Here is an 18,870-nt window from a genome sequence, read left to right as displayed (position 1 = left end):
TCAGCACCACAATATGTTCTTGTGCTTTTTCATACCTGAACTCTTAGAGATGCTGCTGCTCTAAGAAATAAATAAATAAATAAATAAATAAAGGTGTTGTGTACAACTACAACTAAAAAATAAATATATAAAAAAAGAAAGTTCATTCTAGTTGGGTGGCTGGAAATAAGAAAAATGCATAGATCTTGGCAAGCAGCTAACAACACACAAAGCAAAGAATCTTCTATCAAGTAAGCACTAAGATTCTACATAACTGTGAGATCTAAATGAAACAGCACAAAATACTACGTGGAGATTGCTCAACTGGGAGTCCAAAGAGCAGTGGGAAGTACATTTTCTTCTTTTAAATGTGTTATCTAGAGCAATTATTTTTCCTGTTATTCATTTATTAGAATTGCCTTATACAAGCTGCGTGTATGTGTGTGTGTGTGTGTGTGTGTGTGTTGTGTATAACAAGATGCTTTGAAAGACAGACACTTTGAAGGATAGACACAAGTGTGTAATACATTTAGCTTTATGTTCATATTTTAAATGGATATATCAATGTGAGATATCACATTTTTAATAAGAATTAATACCAAGGAAATTAAGAATCACCAATCATTGGCTTCTTTTTTTAGGTATGGGGGGAGGCAGGTACCAGGGACTGAACCTAGGGGCACTTAAACACTGAGCCACATCCCCAAACTTTTTCATATTTTATTTAGAAACAGGGTCTCACTAAGTTGCTTAGGGCTTCTCTAAATTACGGAGGCTGGCTTTGAACTCTCCTCCTGCCTCAGCCTCCTGAGCCTCTAGGATTATAGGCATGTGCTACTGAGCCTGGCTCAAACATTGACTGTTGATACCTTTTCTAAAAATAAAAAAAAAAATAAAGGAATTGCTATCCTTCCAAAAAGTTCCTGTTAGAATTTCTAAAGTTTGGAGAGAGTTTGGATCTTCAGGTTCATGAAGACACCATCTGGGAACTATCCTCACTTGTCATCACGTGGGGTATCAGGTATAAACAATCTGTCTTCCTGACAGAAGAAAACACCAAGGAGCTGCAAGACTAGACAGTTCTCTGTAATGCTGGTGGGCTGGGCCAGGCCAGGAGTCCATAGGATCCTCATCGCCTTTACAGCCTCTGTCAAGTCACATCTCTGGAATCTGTGTGGCCAGACTGATTTTTGCCCAACCCTCATGATGTTCCTGTCTATTCACAACATTATATATACTAAAATGAAGGGAGGGAGCATTCAAAGAAGCAGACAATTAAAAAGAACACACACATAGCACCTCACTCATTGATTTTTAGGGACAAAGGACTATCCACACAGTATATCTTTGTTCTTCAGTTCTGCACAATATTGCTTGACTAACTCAACATGAACTATCAGCTCAAAGAAACATTCTAATCCATTAAAAAAAATAGCCTGACTTCTTTGATCATTTTAAAATCAGTTGGAACATTTCAATAGAGTTTCAAAAAGACATAAGGCTTCCAGTTTCAAATCAGGGATGTGAAAAGCTGTAAAGAGAGTGACTTTTCCCTTTTAAAGCAATAACAATGGTGAAAAACTGCATTAATAACCTTCTGAACATATCATAGCACTGAGGTTGAAAGACAAACACAAATATCAAGTCTAGAGACTGGTGTTTTTAGGAAGAAACAGAGCCTTTTGCTTACCTGGGAAAGATCCTCCAGTACACTATATATGCTAATAAAAAGATTAGGCTAGAACATTTCTAGCAAACACTAAATGCTTGGTGTGGTCTAGTATGAGAGTGCAAAATCCCAGGGACTCACAGACATAAAGGAGTTTGTACATTATTTCAGGATTTTACTCTAGGAAACTCTCAAAAAGACTCTTGAGAAATCTTAGCCTGTGATGCTAGCTTGGGGAAAAGGACAGAAGCTTGTATGAGACATCTGCCCAGAAGAACAAAGGTCTTACTGTGCAATGTGAAGGACATCAGAATGGTCACCTGAAGACACTGGTAGAAATCTACGCTGGAGGGACAGAGGGGAACTCCCTTCTTGGGGAGAGTACATGAATATTTTCTAGGCCCACCATTAGATCTGGGCCTCTCTAATTCTGAGCTTTTATCATATATAACATTAGATAACATCCCTCTACTTCACCCACCTCATCACACTATCTGTTGTAGAAAAATAGCAATGGGTACAGTTGAGAGAGCTGGAAGAGACAGACTGTCCCTGGGAAGCAGCACAAAGGGAAGACCCAAGCCAAGGGGAGAAGCTAGCAGACAGAGTCACATAGAGAAATATGCTCAACAAACTCCATATTCATTCCAAATCCTGATTAAGCACCAGCACTAACATTCTAAAAAAACAAAAGGCATAATCATCTCTAAGAAAATAAAACTGACCTCAGTATTCATTGTCTTATACAATATGTTCAGCTTTCAACAAGGAATTAAAAAGTTTAAAAATAAAATTGGCAAGGGAAAAAAAGAGACAATGAAATCATCAAAACCAGACTCACATATGACCATATGTGCACATCTATGATTAGTATGTTAAAGGCTGTAATGGAAAAAGTAGACAACATGCAATGTTCGATAGTTTTCACCTCTGACACCATTACCTATCAGAAAGAATAAAATAAAAATACTAGAAACCAAATATGCAGTAACAGAAATAAGGGATTTCTTTGATCTCATAAGTAGACTGGACAAAACAAAGGAAAGAATCAATGACTTTCAACATATCAATAGAAATTTCACAAATGGAAACAGAGAGAGAAAGAAAGAAGATAAAAGAAAGGAGCAGAGAATACAAGATCTACTGGGTAATTCAAAGGGTCTAACACACATAGTTTGAAAATCCCAGAAAGAAGACAGAGTGAATGAAATAAAAAGTAAAATATGAAGACATAATAGTAAAGTTCACTGATATAGCATTATTGAACTAATTAATTAATTAACAAGTGATAAATCCTTACAGAAGAGATCTAAATAATGTCTTTATTCCAAAAGATGGAGTGGTATTTTTCTCCCCTCTGCAATAGGCAAGACTTACTAACTCATTGCCATGGTTTAGTGTATAAAAGAAAAACTAGTACCTTCCCAGTGCAGAAACTGAGTTGATATCACCTTAATCGAGTGATCAATTTTAATATCGCCCTTGGTAAGTTATGTTGATTCCATATATTCCCTGATGTGATAAGAAAGACATTTTACTTCTTGATATTTTTCCCAAAACCTATACTCCTATTCTCTTCATGAGAAAACACCAGATACATCCAAACCAAGGGAGAGATTTTCCATGAAATACCTGACCAATACTCCCCCAATTAACAATGTCATGAAAAAAAGAAGAAGAAGAACTTGAAAAATCTGCTATGAGGATTAGATGAAGAATAGAACATCATATCTTGGATCTGATGCTAACATAGAAAAAGGAAGGACATGGCTAACTTTGAATAAATCCTTTTAATATATTGTCCCTATATACTTCTTAATTTTGACAAATGTGCCATGTTTATGTAAGATGCTAGTGTTAGAAGAAAATTAGGGGAAGGCACACAAGAATTCTTTGTACTATCTTTGAAACTTTTCTGTAAATCTAAAATTATTCTGAAATTCCAAATTTTAAAAATATCTGCCAAGCATGACTCTATAATCTATAAGTAGGATTATGTATAATAAAATGCTGGTATTATATTAAAATACACATACAGGAACTAGCACAAAAAGAAACACTCCTTTTAATGGGATGCCCATATTTTAAAGTTATTTTTACACTTATGGAAGTGTTATATGTAGTGTTTTGTTTAAAGGTACAGTTTTTTAAAAGCATAATTTAGTTACAGTGATAAGCTCCTTAAAGTCTATATAATGAGGGAAATTTTTTGTGTTTTTTTTTTTAAAAAAACCTTGCTGGGATTGCATGCAGTGATAGAGATGCCTTTAAGAATGTTTCACAGATGCTTCAAATCATTCATTTCTCATAAACATATGGGGTCTATTCTTCCGTCACTGTGCGTAATTCCTATTGACACTAATGGGAACTGTGCATGCATATCACTATAATTTGGTCTCTAGCAAACTGAAAATCATCACTGTAGAGATGAGAAGCAAAATGACCAAACAAAGAAAAAAAAAAACTGACTCTCTAAAACTCAGATTCTAAAATCTCTTGTCACAAAAATTCCAGATTTGGTGAATTAATCTATAGTGATTTTAACACAATAAAGTACAAGTCAAAATGTCATAGTTATAAATATTATATTTGTAGGGCATGATACTTTCCTCAAGACAACAAATTACCTTTTCTCAACTATAATAGAAATAATTAAACTTTTTTTTTTTTTTTGGTGCAACTGAACAAAAATCCCAGAGCTACAAGAATAGCCAATAGTTGGTAATGCTATGTGTTGTGTATTTTAAGGACTTTTATTCAGAACTTTATAAATTGTTTATTTAGTCAAATGTCTTTTAATAAGATTTTTATCCCCATTTTAAAACTTGAAACTAAATGTAGAATCAGAATACACCCATAAAGAAGAGTCTCAAATTAGGAAAATTTGTTCAGTGTTCCATTGTCCCATTTCCACATAAGAAAACATAGCAAAGTTCCTAGTTGTGTATCTCAGCAGTGTCATTTTGGCCAGGTTCCAAGATGCAGGGGGGTTGCTTCAGATCTCAGTGGGAGGCAGCCATTATGTGTTTGGGAGAAGCCATTGGAAGCTGGCAGGTGAGCCAATTCTATCACCGAGGAGAAAGTACTGCTAGTAAAGTCACCTTGTGACAAGTGTCTCCCTGCTGTGGGTTAACTTCCAGAAAGAAGGTTTGGAGAACACATAACAGTTCACAACAAGGAAATCAAACAAAATAAATTGGGCATAATTTGACACTGTTAAAATAAGAAGTGTCACCAGCACTGCTATGAAGTGGGAGTTATGAAGAGCTTTAGCAGAGATTAAACATTTAGTTAGACAATAAAATAGCTTGCTGGTCAAACGAAAGACATTATTCTTAATGCTTAAACTGATAGAAACTAGTGAATAAGTCTTTTTGACAAGCAGGGCTGCCAAAGAGTAGTAACTAGGTCTTAAGAGGCATGCATCTGTTCATGTAATTGTTAGTCCCCAAGCAGAGAGGAATAGCAATGTTAAAAAAGATAACAAATAGAACATGATGTTTTACAATATTTTCTCAACAAATTACAGAGAACTGACCAGAAGAAGTATTGTGCACAAATATAGTTTTCTTTTCTAAATCTACTTAGCTCTTCGTAGACTGAACAGAAATATTTCCACAGTATAGTTTTTCTCACACCAAAACACTGTCATTCAATTTTCAAACAAATGCTTCTTCAGCACATTCCCAAATGGTTTAAGCTATATATGAAATGCCCAGTGGAAAGAAGATGTAAATCATATGAAATAGATCAAACAATTATTGGAAGAAGTTAGTAAAAAGTAAATAAACAAAGCTGTGAAATAGTCAAAGCATCTTAAGTGTTTTTGTTTTTTTTTAACCTTTGTAAGAATATCCCATATGTACTTGTCTTTGCAGGTGCCCATCACTCTCATTCAGGTTTTTGCTCTTGTAGTACACACTTACTTCCATAATCTCACCCCTTATCCTTATTTTTTCAATTCTAGTTTGTCTGAAACTGCTATTAGAAAGAAAACTATTTAACAAATTCATATTAAAAGTATGAATTACTAGCCTCATAAACTGCTTGCCTTCTAAGGCAGTGCTTCTCAAAGTCAAGTCCCTGAACTATGTTAAACACTCATGTTTAGAGACCCATTTATTGAATTAGAAATACTGCATATTAAACAATTTCCCCCAAGTGATTATTCTAACAAAAATTAGAAAACTAAGTTAAGGAATCACTGTCATAGAAAACACTTATAACTCAAAATGGTGACCTCTAGAATTTCCAGAAGAGCAATGAGGGAGGTATTTCTTAAAAGATAGACCTTTGGCATAGTGTTAGTCAGTTTTGTTGTTGTTGTTGTTATGGTTGTTGTGACCAAAATACCTGACAAGAACAACTTAAAGGGAGAAAGATTTATTTTGTCTCACAGCTTCAGAGGTTTGAGTCCATGATTGGCCAACTTCATACCTTTGGGCCTGAGGTGAGGCAGATCATCATGACAGGAGGCCCTGGTAGAAGAAAAGTGTTCAAGTCAGGACATCCAGGAAGGAGAATGTGGGAAAGGGGAGGAGTCAGGGACAAGATAAACTCTTCAGGGCATGCACACAGAAACTTACTTCCTCCATCTAGGGTCCCACCTCCCAGTTGTCCATTCTGCTATCAATGGATTAATCTACTGATAAGGTCAGAGTCCTCATGACCCAATCATTGCCTAGAAACCTCACCTTTTAAATTCAACATGAGACTTTGGGGGACATTACAGATCCAAACCATAAGTGTCACTTTTCAAATCATACCAGAAATCTCTGTCTTGGTATGGCCTTGGTTCTGGGTAATACTGACAATGTTATTAATAAACTACCACTGGTCTACCTCCTTCAGCACAGTATATGAATAATCCTTGAAATTATAGAAGAACAGAAAATCAAGATTTGTCTTTGCCATCTAACTTATGAATTTGCAACACAGATTTGCCAACATACAAAGGCTAAATAAAGCCATATCCTTTTGTCACACATAATGATGCCTTAAATACAATAAAAATAATTCGTATTTAGTTTTCTTTGATCGTGCAAAGAAAAAGTGAACAAAAGCAAAGTTAAGTTTAATTTCAGTTTTCAAAAATGCTTAGATTATGATTTGACCAACTGAGACTAAGTTTTCCCAAATGTGTCCTATATCCACCTATCTCTGGACATTTGCCCATGTTTTCCCCTTCTCTTCCTCACTAACTCATGGTTATCAATGTAGGAGACAGTTTGATTGCTTCTCCCTTGAGGCTCCAGCTTAGATACACCCTCCAAATTTTTCTACTATTTGATCATGACTAGGAAGACATATACTTTCTAACTTGAATTAATATTAAGTATGTGGGTATGCACATTCATATATGTGTAGAAATATATTTATACACATACATGTCATATACATGAATGTTAATGTAAATACTATTATAAATACATAAAAATCGTTCATACTTGAACATGCGCTGCTGAGGTAGAGGATCCATGCTGTGCCAGATGGATGAGAAACATGGAAATGAAGTATATCCCAAAACATGTCTAAGGAAGAAAGAAAGAGGACTAGGGAGAAAGCATGTAAGAGAAGGAGAGAGAACCCTCTCTAGACAGGCAGGAAAAAAAATTAAAACATTACTAGTGCAACTTCCATATTTAAGCAGACTATCCATTAAATGAGGGAGGTGGGCCACTGTGGACTTCCCTTCTCACTTTTTTTAGGAATTTACCTACCTACACTACTGTATTCACCTTCTCCCTGAATTCTGTAACTTACCGTGTTGAGTATTTCTCATTCATAACCAGATATTTCTTCTTAATTTTATATCCTATTTCATATTCAACTAAGCATTTCTACCTGATTGTCCCAAGAGAATGAGAAACTGTGCAGTGTCCTCTTCTGGGTACTGGGGATATGGCAGTGAATGAATGGACTGAGCTGCTTCCATCATGGAGCATATGTAGACATATGGTGAATATTTATCACATAGTAATAAATATGATGAAGAATAATGATTTAGGGTCAAGAGAATATAGACCACGAGAGGGAAACTTTCAGTACTTTTGCTAATTAAGGAGGTGACTGCACCCGAGACTTGAGGAGAGGAAACCAGCAAGTTAACTGTAAGAGGGAAGAGCACTTGAGAAAGGGAGTAGTAAGTGTGAGGGTCCTAAGGTGCATCATTTAGCCTGCTCCAGAGGCAAGGAAAGAGGAAAGTCAGAAGACCATTTTGGAGTCTCTTGCAAGTTCCTATAGCAGAGGTGATTTGTGCAGAACAGAGAAGCAAAGGGTCAGGTTCAAGATCTAATATAAAGGTAAAGTCAATAGAATTTCCTAATATGTGGACATAAGGAATAAGAAAGAAATCTAGGAACTGTGTGAAGAGGGGTGCCATTTCATGAGACATGAAACTCTACAGAATGAACAAATTGGTGGTAGGTAGTTAAAAAAACTGTTCTATTTTAAACAGTTTTAAAATAAACAGTGATATTGAAGGTTCAGGTGTAATGTTAGGCAGTGAGATACAGTCTAGAAATCATAGGGAAAGTCAGAGTTTAAGAAATAAATCTGAGCTAATCATATGAATATAAATGAAATTGATAGTCACATAACTAGAGATGACATAGGATGTAATAATACCTAGAAATGACAAAAGGGCCAAACAAAGGAACCAGGAAATTACTCTTTTCACTGCAGTTCACAAACCACTGCTATATTTCCTGCTTATCCTTCAATATTCAACTTAAACAGTAGCTTTTCTGTCAAAACTTCACTGCTGTCTTTGGCTTCTTAGCATCCTGTACTGATCGTTGCAATAGCACAAATGGCACATATTGGGTTTTCTTGTCATGCCAGTAGACTGGAAACTTCTTGAGGTTGGTGCTGTTTTAATTATCATTATATCTGTGTTATAGTCTATGGTTATTGAAACATACAAATAATCATTAACTTTGTTAGGCAATAAATTCATTTATTTTGGCTATGTTAGTTAAAAATGCATATTTTTATTTAAAGATTTTGCTAGTGTAAGGTAGAAGCAGTTATCTGGGTCCTTTTAGTTCTGTTCAATAACCAGCCAAGATATTTTTTATATTATGAACCTTGGCGATTAGTAACATTCCAAGGAGATACATATAATGTTTTTAAAAATAGAGCACAAAGCCCCTAGAGGAAGAATTAAAAAATAAATCTGCTATAAAGATGTCCTATCAGAAATCTAAAACAAATTTGGCTAAGTTTCTTGGCAAGAATCCTAAGCACATTGAGTGGTTGAAATTGTAGGCAATGGGAGATAAAAATCTTTCGGACCACTTCTTGAAACACTTTTACAAATTGAAAATAATCTGATCTATATGTTCTCTTCATTTTTATCTAGCTCTTATTTCTTTGATGCCAAAATAGTCTGCAACTATAATAGTTGAACTATTATAGAAACAAAATAAGGGAAATTTATAGTATTGTCCATTATTTAGAAGAGGCTGTAAATCTTACAATTCATCCAAAGCCTTCCCTAAGATTAATATAATTTGTCCAAGGACTCTGTTGAAAACAGATATTAGGTACACATTTATATAATAGTTGAAATCTGCTGTTCACAAATACCTTATAATATCAATGGAAAGCTTACTTTTTAAAAAAGAAATGGAAACCCCCTGAATTTATATCTGATATACTATATAATATTCTAAGGCAATTCTTCTTTACACATTTGCACATTCACTTGGATTTGTACATAGATTTTTTTCATCCTCTTAGGCAGTTGTAGAATAAGTGGTGAGAGATCATTTTTTAGTTTGGTTTGGGATCAAGGAAATGGTTTCACCTATCTTGGCAAATCTTCTCATCTCTTCTTACCCCTTCAACCAAGTCAATGTTGTTCACATTCTTCACCCTTCTACGTTTTCATACTTTAGGCAAAAGATAAAAGAGAAACTAACGTGAAACAGACAAAAGAAGGCTCCATGAAGTACAAGAACAGCTTAAAATAAAAAAAAAAAATAGGAGCATAGTGGCTTGCTTCCTTCATCTGAAATGAGATCCCAGGTGAGGGTTTGAGAGCTTTTATTGAGGTCTTCGGGAAGTAAAGACTACAAAGATGAGTAGTGGACTGTCTTCAGACAATGTAGTTGCAATAATTTTGGATTCAGTTTGTTCCATAAGGTTCATGTGTTGGTTGGTTCCCACTGTGACTATGTGGGAGGTAGTAGAAATTTTACATGGTGGGGCCTTCAGTCACTAGGGGTGCTTCCCACAGAAGGGAATATGAACTCTGAGTTCTTGCAAGAGCACGTTGTTATAAGAATGGCCCAACCCCGCAAAACTCTTTGCCTTCCTGTTTTGAGATGTGATCTCTTTCTCTCATACATGTTCCTGCCATTATAAAGCCATATGCTATTAGGCTTTCACAAGAGGGCAAATCCACAGGATCATTTGATCTTGAACTTTCATGCTTCAAAACTATGAGCTAAATAAACTTCTTTACTTTATAAAGTTATTCTGTTGGGATTTTTCTTGTGGCAATGAAAATGGACTAATATAGTGGTGATAAAATTTTCAGAGACAGACATGAACAGCCAGTGGTAACTTCCCCAATAAAATTTTACTCCATTAGGATAACTGTTGACCAATTGTTGTGAAAATTTACAAAAACAAAATTAGGTTACAGGTCTACTGCTTCCTCAGACTTCTTTCTCCCCTTGCCTCCTCTTGTCATACTTCTGATACTCCAAAGCTACTGTCCCTCCCATTCCAGCACTAATGCTCACATTATGAGTCCTAAGCATCTCCCTTGGACCATGTGGCTCCCTCACAAGGCCAATGCTTCACGATCACAAAATAGTAGTATATTTTCAGACCTTTGTAGAGGTTTTGCCAATTCCATAGGCAAAAGGTATAAAATACTAAAGTGAGGAAAGTTAAACAGATTTATTTATTTATTATATAATAATATATGGAGTCTAATAATATGCAAGATATTTTTGAACATTTCATATGTAACTGGAACTATGCTAAGCACTTCATGTAAAATAACTTATTTAATATTCACAACAACCCAAGAAGGTAGATACCATTATCTTCTTTATTTTATAGTCGAGGAAACTAAGGATAAAATTTTATTAAATTATGATTTTGATAGGTTAAATAGTTTACCTAGTTTGGGGGAGGAGTGAGGTTCCAACTGGACTTTTTAACTCCAAAACTAAGCTGTACCTTCAATCAGTTGTTACATGGTCTTCCTATAGAATTGTATCAGAGAATTTAATAGGCTAGTGTGATTGTGAATCTTCAAGAGGGGAATGCAACATACAGCTCATTCATTTATTATCCCCCTTTTCTATACAGATCCTGAGACACTTGCAGAGAACACTGTTTCCTGTCTTACCCTTAGGTAAGGACAGATTTCCCTGTTTCTCTCTCACTCGTCCTTCTTTGTTCTATTTTCAGGACAGATCTTAGAGTTGTGCATTTTGCCCTCTTTAGATCTTAATTCCAAATTAAAGGAAACCTTTTACCACCCCAAAGCCAAAATATTCATATATCTTAGTATTTTAGTCCTTTTGAGATAGTATGTCTTGTGCCTATGAATCCTTCTGGAATAACGAAAGCTTCTCATGAAGATTTACTAAATTCCCATGGCCTGAGGACCCAGGAGAAGCCACTAAGTTCACTTTATATCCTTAGCTAATTCTTCCTATATCTTCTTATGTTGATTCTTCTATGGGGACAGATGTTGCCTTTTAGTGCATTTTATAATGTTTACCAGTGCATTGCGCACAGTAGGCACTCAAGTGTAATGAGGGTCTTGGCCTCTGACTCCTACCCAGCAATAAGAATCTATGCTCATATTTGAGATATAACTTATTCTTCATACATTCAATCCAAAATATGTTTCATTCTGAGTGCATACCAAGCACATCAGTATTTAGTTCATGTTTTAATAGGCCAGCTCTCCGTGTATCAAAAGAAAGCAGGAGAAAGCATTCTTGGTAGCTAATTGTGACCATGTTAAAATCTGAAAGTGGAAGTTCTACTGTAGTTTGCTCTTCACGTTCCTCTTATTACTACACTGTATTGAAACATAACACATACTGGTATTCATATACTTTTAACACAAAGTTCTATACAAGAATATAAAGTGTGTTTTTCTATATTAGACCTTCAACGCAATCTTTCAAAAAATGTAAAACTAGTTACATAGAAACTTGATAGGGTTCCTTTCCTTCTCCCACTACCCAAGTGCCTCATAAAATATATCTTTATGTAGGCCTAATTGGTAATGCACTTGCAGACGCATAGTTAGTTGCCCAATCGCCTAAGCAACTGGGTCGCAATGGGTCTAGATGTATTTTTCTGAGGTTCTCTGCTGGCAAATAGCTTCAGTGATTTAGCCCATGGAAAACAAGCCTTGTTTTGCTTAATGTTTTAGGTTAGGGAGTGGCTGGCAGCATTCTGTGAAAAAGTGACACTTTCAACACTGTAAGTGATTTGCTGACTTTAATTTAACAATATCTAAACCATTTTAACCAACAGTATCATATAGCTTGGCACATTATACCACTACAGATCTTCCGGAAAGGATGAAATGGCCAAATATTTACATGCATTCCGTTTTCTTTACATATTTGTATTTCTACCATTTTGAAAATTAGAATATAAACATTCTGTTTAAAAATCTGTTCTCCCCCACGTACTACATATTCAAAGAGCAAACACAATTTTTTCCCTTTGGGGTGTGTGTGTGTGTGTGAGATATATATATATGTGTGTATATATATATATATATATATATATATATATATATATATATATATATAAAATACATAGGTGTATTTGGATTTCCATATTTTATATATCTATATCTACCTAACAGCCCCAACTCTTTGTTTTATGATGTGGAGAAATATTAAAAAATCTGCTGTCCCTGTAATTACATTGCCCTTTGCCGTCTCTTAAAAAAAGAAAAAAGAAAAAAAGGTGGTGTTCAAATTTTCCCCCTGTTTTATTTGCACCCTATTAACAACTGTTACTGGAGCTTTAATTATGCCCCGGTGATTGCGGAGTTGTGGCTGACTTGTGTCATTTTCCTCCCAGGGGATGCTTTATAATTACCAGCATCCATCGTGGCTGCCTGTAAGCTGATGCTTTTTTATTACCAGTTCAATAATCACTGCATCCTTGTGAACATCTGCTCTGCAAGCCATGCATCGGGGGTCCCAGCGCCTGTCACTTGATGTTCCCTCACCACGGTGACCTTGGTGCCCTCGCCTTCGGTTTATATCTAATTTGTTTACCAGAGGCTCTGTCCAGAAAGTCTCCCAGGAATGCAATTAATACACTACATTTGCAAACAAAAGAAAATTTTGCCCTTTCTCTTTTTCCAGATTATTGTCTTACTCTTAGATTCTATAATTTCTATTCCTAGGAGAATGAATCCATTTAAGACTTGGGGGAACAAGGAGAATGAGAGAGAAGTTTATCTGAGAGCTATCATCCTGTTTATATTGAAAGTAGGTGAATGTTTCAGTGTATGTTTTTCTCTTGAAAATATAAGATGGTGAAGAGTGAGTTACAGAATGACATTTTTACATTGAGTAACTTCATCCATGTGAAGGAAAGGACACTTCACTTATACCCATTCTTCTTGACCTCCTCTCTCCTTTCCTTTCTTTTCCCAAGTAAACCTCTCTGCTCTTTGTTTTCTGGAGTAATTCCTCCCTCTGCAATCATTCCCCTTCAGGTCCTTTTGTATCCTTCTTCTGTCTTTCCTTTCTTGCTTTCCTCTTTATGAAAACAAAATGTCAAAGATAAAAACGTGTAAAAATAACACATCTTGGGCACAGCTGCTGGTCTTCCTGATGGTGCTTCTGCCTTCTGACTCACTATTTGTTACTAATAAAGCTAATCTGAAAGTTGCTTGCTAATCCTGGTTATGTCTGATTTTTTTAAAAAACATAAAAAATGAAGTTTTAAAGTTTCAGTTATTTTTATAAGTATTTCAAGAGCTATGCTGATATGTTTAGAACAGATGAGAAAAAGGTTGACAGAATTCATGCAATCATTTCACATGTGCACATGACCTTGCCCTTTCATGTACATAAGTGACATCAGAGACCATTTCACAAATGTCCAATACAGGGCATGTATTTTTGGACTGTAGCAATTCCTAAAACCTCAAACTTAAGCAGAAATAGCAGAGGTCAAATTTTCAGCAAATTCAGGGAGAAGGGAGGTTGTCTGTTCTGCCCAGGTTATTAGCCTCAGAGAATATAGAGGAGGGGGCCCTATCTTTTTTTATATACCCAGAGGACCTGTGTTCTACTTGGTTCATAGTGTACCATGACCAAATGTTCCTAAAGTGATTGAATTGTTCTACTTTTGGATTAAATTCTGTTTAAGAGACATTAACATTATATACCACTTAGTCCCCAGACCTGGTTTGAAATACACACACATACCTTGTCTCTGTCTCTGTTAATGTCTCTCTTTGTCTCTATCTCTATCTTGAAGAGTATTACAGAAAACTTTGAGACTTCTTGTCAAGACCATTATTCAATGGTCAATATCAGACCAAAGTCTGAGGAATCTTCAAACAAATTTACCTAAACTTCTGCAGAGAAACTGAAATGGGAACTAAAATTGTACCTCTGGAGGCAGAGAACAAAAAGTTGTTAAAGAACAACTACTTAGTAGGACTCTTTTCTGCCTTTATCTCCCTATATTACTAAACCCCCACTCAAGAAAAGAGTCTGAATAATGGCTGCTGTTAACAGCAGCCAAGGATCACATTTTACAAAGAGTAAGAGAGAGCAGACAGTCTTGCTGCCTAATCCTGGCCCAACTCACCAACTGGCTTGGTGATCAAGCCTAAGAAATAGCTAATTGAGATGTGTAATATCAGCCCTGGGTTGCTTATGTAAGACCTGAATTTGTATTGAAGGACCTAACAAATAAAATGAAGACAACCATAAGATAAGTATACCATAGGAGAAGAGCATAAAGGAAAAACGGATGAATGGAGGAAGGGAACAGATGTGGGAAAGAATTAAGAAAAGAGTGGGGGAGGAAGGAAAGCGGGCCACAGCAAACCAAATCTATAGTTGGAATTTTTTTCACTACAAACAAAATGAAAATAACAGCAAAGTCTGAAAATTATTTTTTTTTTAAAAATATGGTTAGAGTTCAGACAGGAATTTTTAAAACTTTATAAAGAAATCATAAAGAAACCCAAAGAATTAGAAATCCAGAAAATGAAAAATTACATGAAATAATTTAAATTTAAAATCTCATGAGTTATACTTTATACAGAATAAGTAAATAAGAAGAAAATGCTGAAAAAATTACCCCAGAATGTAACACCAAAAGATAAAGGAATTAAATATAAAGTAGTAATAAAGAGATAAGGAAATTAACTTGTGAGGAGAATTCAGTGTACTTTTCACTAAAATTCCAGTGGAAGAAATTGGTAGAATGGTAGAGAAGTGAAATTTTAAAAGGTAATATTTGAAAATATTCCAGGGTTAAAAATGGGTAAAAATGTCAAATTTGGGGAAAATGAACAGCCTAAAATACAGTATTTTTAAAAATTAATGTCATTTTGAAGAGTTTCAAATGTTTCAACAATAGAAGAAGCTAGGATAATGAATCTGAAATTGCTTACATAACCTCTCTATCCCATTACTGAATATATTCTACATATTTCAATTTTTATTTTAACCCTTAAAATTTTTTTTCTCAAGTTTTTTTGGTAAGTTGCCTTTACTATGGCCACTTTTTGAAGATAACATGAGAATTAATTTAAAATGGGGACTCACTTTACATTTTTATTCCAGTGTTAAGTGTATCTTGCATCAACTTTTGTTTATGTTGCAAACTTTAAATCCCCAGGATTCTATTAACACACACTGCCATTTAAGTCAACAAAATACAATAAGCAAATTTTCACAGCCAGTCAGTTAGAAACATAGGATAGAAAATTGGTTAGTCTGTATTGCTAAATAATAAAGGTGCATTATTTACTAGAGCACTTAAGATATTTCTAATGCATGTGAAACTATTCCTCACCAAATTTTTATGGAGGGGAAACTAGCCAGAAAGGATTGAGATTTTTATCTATTTTTTTAAACTAGAGTCATAAAACTCAGCTAATAAAAGTATAAATATAAGTCAACACACTTGAGTCAAGGGAATCATAAATTATATAGGGTGATTAGTTCTTTGGTAATCAGCATTTTATTTCAGTTCATTTGAGGGTCTGGGATTTTATCTGTTGTGATTGTCTATCTATGAAGGCAAAATAAGCAGGATAAGGTTACCCTCTGTCCCAGAGTTTAGAGGAAGGAAGGAAAGACAGAGGACAGAATAGGACAGTGAGGGCTATTCTGGTGTCAGTATGTGAAAGTCTTCCTGAAAGACAGGATGGGCTTATTCTATTTTATAAGGTTAGGATCTCAAAACCACCTCAACAGCTGACATCGCCAGAAAGGAGATCTAACATGTCCTCCCTCTGCCCTGAATGGCTTCTCCCAGCCTTCCCTATTATTAATGCCTGACTCTTCAGATACTCATAGCATTCTCTCTGCTTCCTTCCTTTGTTCTCTCACTTACTATTTGTCTCTCCTTTGCAGGACTGCTTGATATCCATGTCAGTCCTCAGGACTCTTTGCCTCACAGTAACCCTTCAGAGGAATACTGCTACCTGGTTTATCAAGCCCAAGACAAAAAGAGGGCTCAGTACCCTCAGTCGAAACTAATGTCCTGGCAGAATGGAGCCAGAAAATGCTTCAAACCCAGGATGTCAACAAATGCTATTCATAAGAAGAGGTCTGCTATAAAACCACCCATGAGAGTATTGGGGGAGCTGTTGGACAAATGGGTGCTGCTGAACACTAGGAAGTGGGTACTGGAAAGACTATCCATGTTGCAGGAGTTTGGCACTGGTCAAGCTACCCTGAACTGAAACAAAACTGGCTACATAATTTTCAGGGCTGTATTAAAATGGAAATATGAGATTCCTGGTTCAAAACAGTACTAAGAATTTGCAACAACAGAGCACTAACCAAGTACAAGGGCCTTAACAAACACAATTTGCCTGCCTAACTAGGTAGCTCCAGATGCAGCAACTGGGGGCTGAGAAGACACCTCTGCTGCAGGAGCCAGATGATAGAGAAGCTGTCCATACCACAGAAGTCTACCAATAGAAGCATAAGAGAATCTGGAAGGAAAACTTCTTCATCCTGCAATATATTTTCAGTGTCCTCAAGACAAGGGAAAATAATTAAAGGGTCTACCTCTATTTTTGAAGATCAATCAATCATGAGTAGATCTGGAGCTAATGGGACAATAAATTGATAACTGGCATGAGGAACAAAGGTCAATGACATTGAAGTGGTATAAAATCATAGGCCCAAATAGAACTTAAATTCACAGATTTGACCTCATTAACATTTATTTCTCTATTTAATTTTTTGGCTGAGGAAAAAGTGGCATTTAATAACATTAGTTGGCTTATTCCAGTTTTCATGGAGGAGCTATCACACCACTACTGAGGATCTAACATACAATTTTCTTGATCAGAATAAATATAGCCTTAGGTCAAATTGCCTAATCCTTGCACTGGTCTAATAAGAATACTGTGGCTCTGAAGCTGTTAATCTAATATCTTGGCCTTTACTCCATCAGTGTATTTCTATCTTTAACAGTTTCCTCTGATTTTTTTCCTTTTCAAAAGAAAAATTGAGTCATTCATTCTGTGGTTGTTACTTCACTAAAAACATTTCAATAGAACAGGGGATTAAGATGCACTTGACAGACAAACCCATTAGGTCTTTTCCTGCCCTGGGCAGGTTCTTGGCTTCTTGCTCTGTTACCTGATTGGCAAGTATTGAAACTGACTGTTGGATATGGCAGTGAAAACCCCAGTACATTAAACCCAGAACATGTGCTTTTACAAATCCAATACTTAGATTGAGAAGGGATTCACCACTGAGATCAGTCAGAACAGGTGCTGCCCTAACTGCTCGCATGGCAGCTCCCTACATCATGGCACTTGGAACGTACAGCTTGTGGAAGAGGCGGCAACAAAGCCTCAGATGCTCTGTTTAGGCCTTAGGCCATGCAAGGCACAGGGAAGATGCCATAACTACTCCGCAGCTTCTGCCTAGGCAACCTTCCTCATTTTGAACTGTTGACAATAATGGTGGGTGACTAGGGACATCAAGGAAAGAACTGACTTTTAAAATCTCTTTCCTCTTAATTTCCATCCCTGAGAACTGTACATAGAGTAGGAGCAGGCTGGGCCTGTTCCCTCTCCTCTGTCTCTCCTTTTATATCATTCTCTGCAGATTCTAAACCCCATGAAGGCAGAGAAGCTATGCCTATTTCACTTCCTTGGTGTGTTGCTACCCATTGGAACAGTACTGTTAGAAGTTGCCACAAAAAAGCACGCTGAACATTGGGTCTTGCCATGGTACCTCCATGAGGACAGGGATTCCTGTCTGTTCTGTTTGCTGCTGCATTCTCCAGTAAACTTTAGGAATCACATTTCTTTATTTTAAGAATATGCTTCCTTTCAGTAATGGCAGTGTGAGATGGCCTGCTTCGTCCCTTCCCTTTTACTTCTCTTCATATCTACGCCATACCCCCAACTCCTCATCAGCTGGGTGGTAACCTATGAGCCCATTTCATGAACACAGTTGTTTAGTTCAGGAGTAGCTGATTACAGTCCTCCCCTGAGATTTCAACCTCTGACTGGAGACAGATTTAATCCATTCTGGTGGCAGCTCTGTCTGGATTAAGAAAAGATAAAGTTTATATGAGAGATATAGGAGATGTAGGAAAAAGCTAAAAGGAGATAGACCTTATAGCTTCTAAGACTGGTTTTCAGTCATGACTGAAACCACCTGCCTCTCTGGCTCTCTGGTGGGTTGGATCCTCAGCTCTTCCTGGGTTTTTATTAATTTGCAGTCCTCTTTCATTCACACCAGCCCAGAGTTTAGCCAGAGACTGACATTCATCACCCCAATGTCTGGTTTTCCACCAAGAAGCCACAGTGACCTTTAAAAAAAAATTGCTGTTTTTTTTTTTAATTCTCCAATGTTTCCCACTGCGTTCAGAATAAAATCCAACTCCTTAAGATGGTTTACAGGGCTGGGAATGTGGCTAAAATGGTAGCATGCTCGCCTAGATGTGTCAGGTACTGGGTTTGATTCTCAACACCCCACATAAAAATAAAATAA

The sequence above is a fragment of the Marmota monax genome, unplaced genomic scaffold (genome assembly GCF_021218885.2).
Source record: "Marmota monax isolate L192 unplaced genomic scaffold, Marmota_monax_Labrador192_F-V1.1 WCK01_AAM20220418_F8-fsc00001, whole genome shotgun sequence".
Lineage (NCBI taxonomy): Eukaryota > Metazoa > Chordata > Mammalia > Rodentia > Sciuridae > Marmota > Marmota monax.
This window is presented reverse-complemented; position numbering follows the sequence as displayed.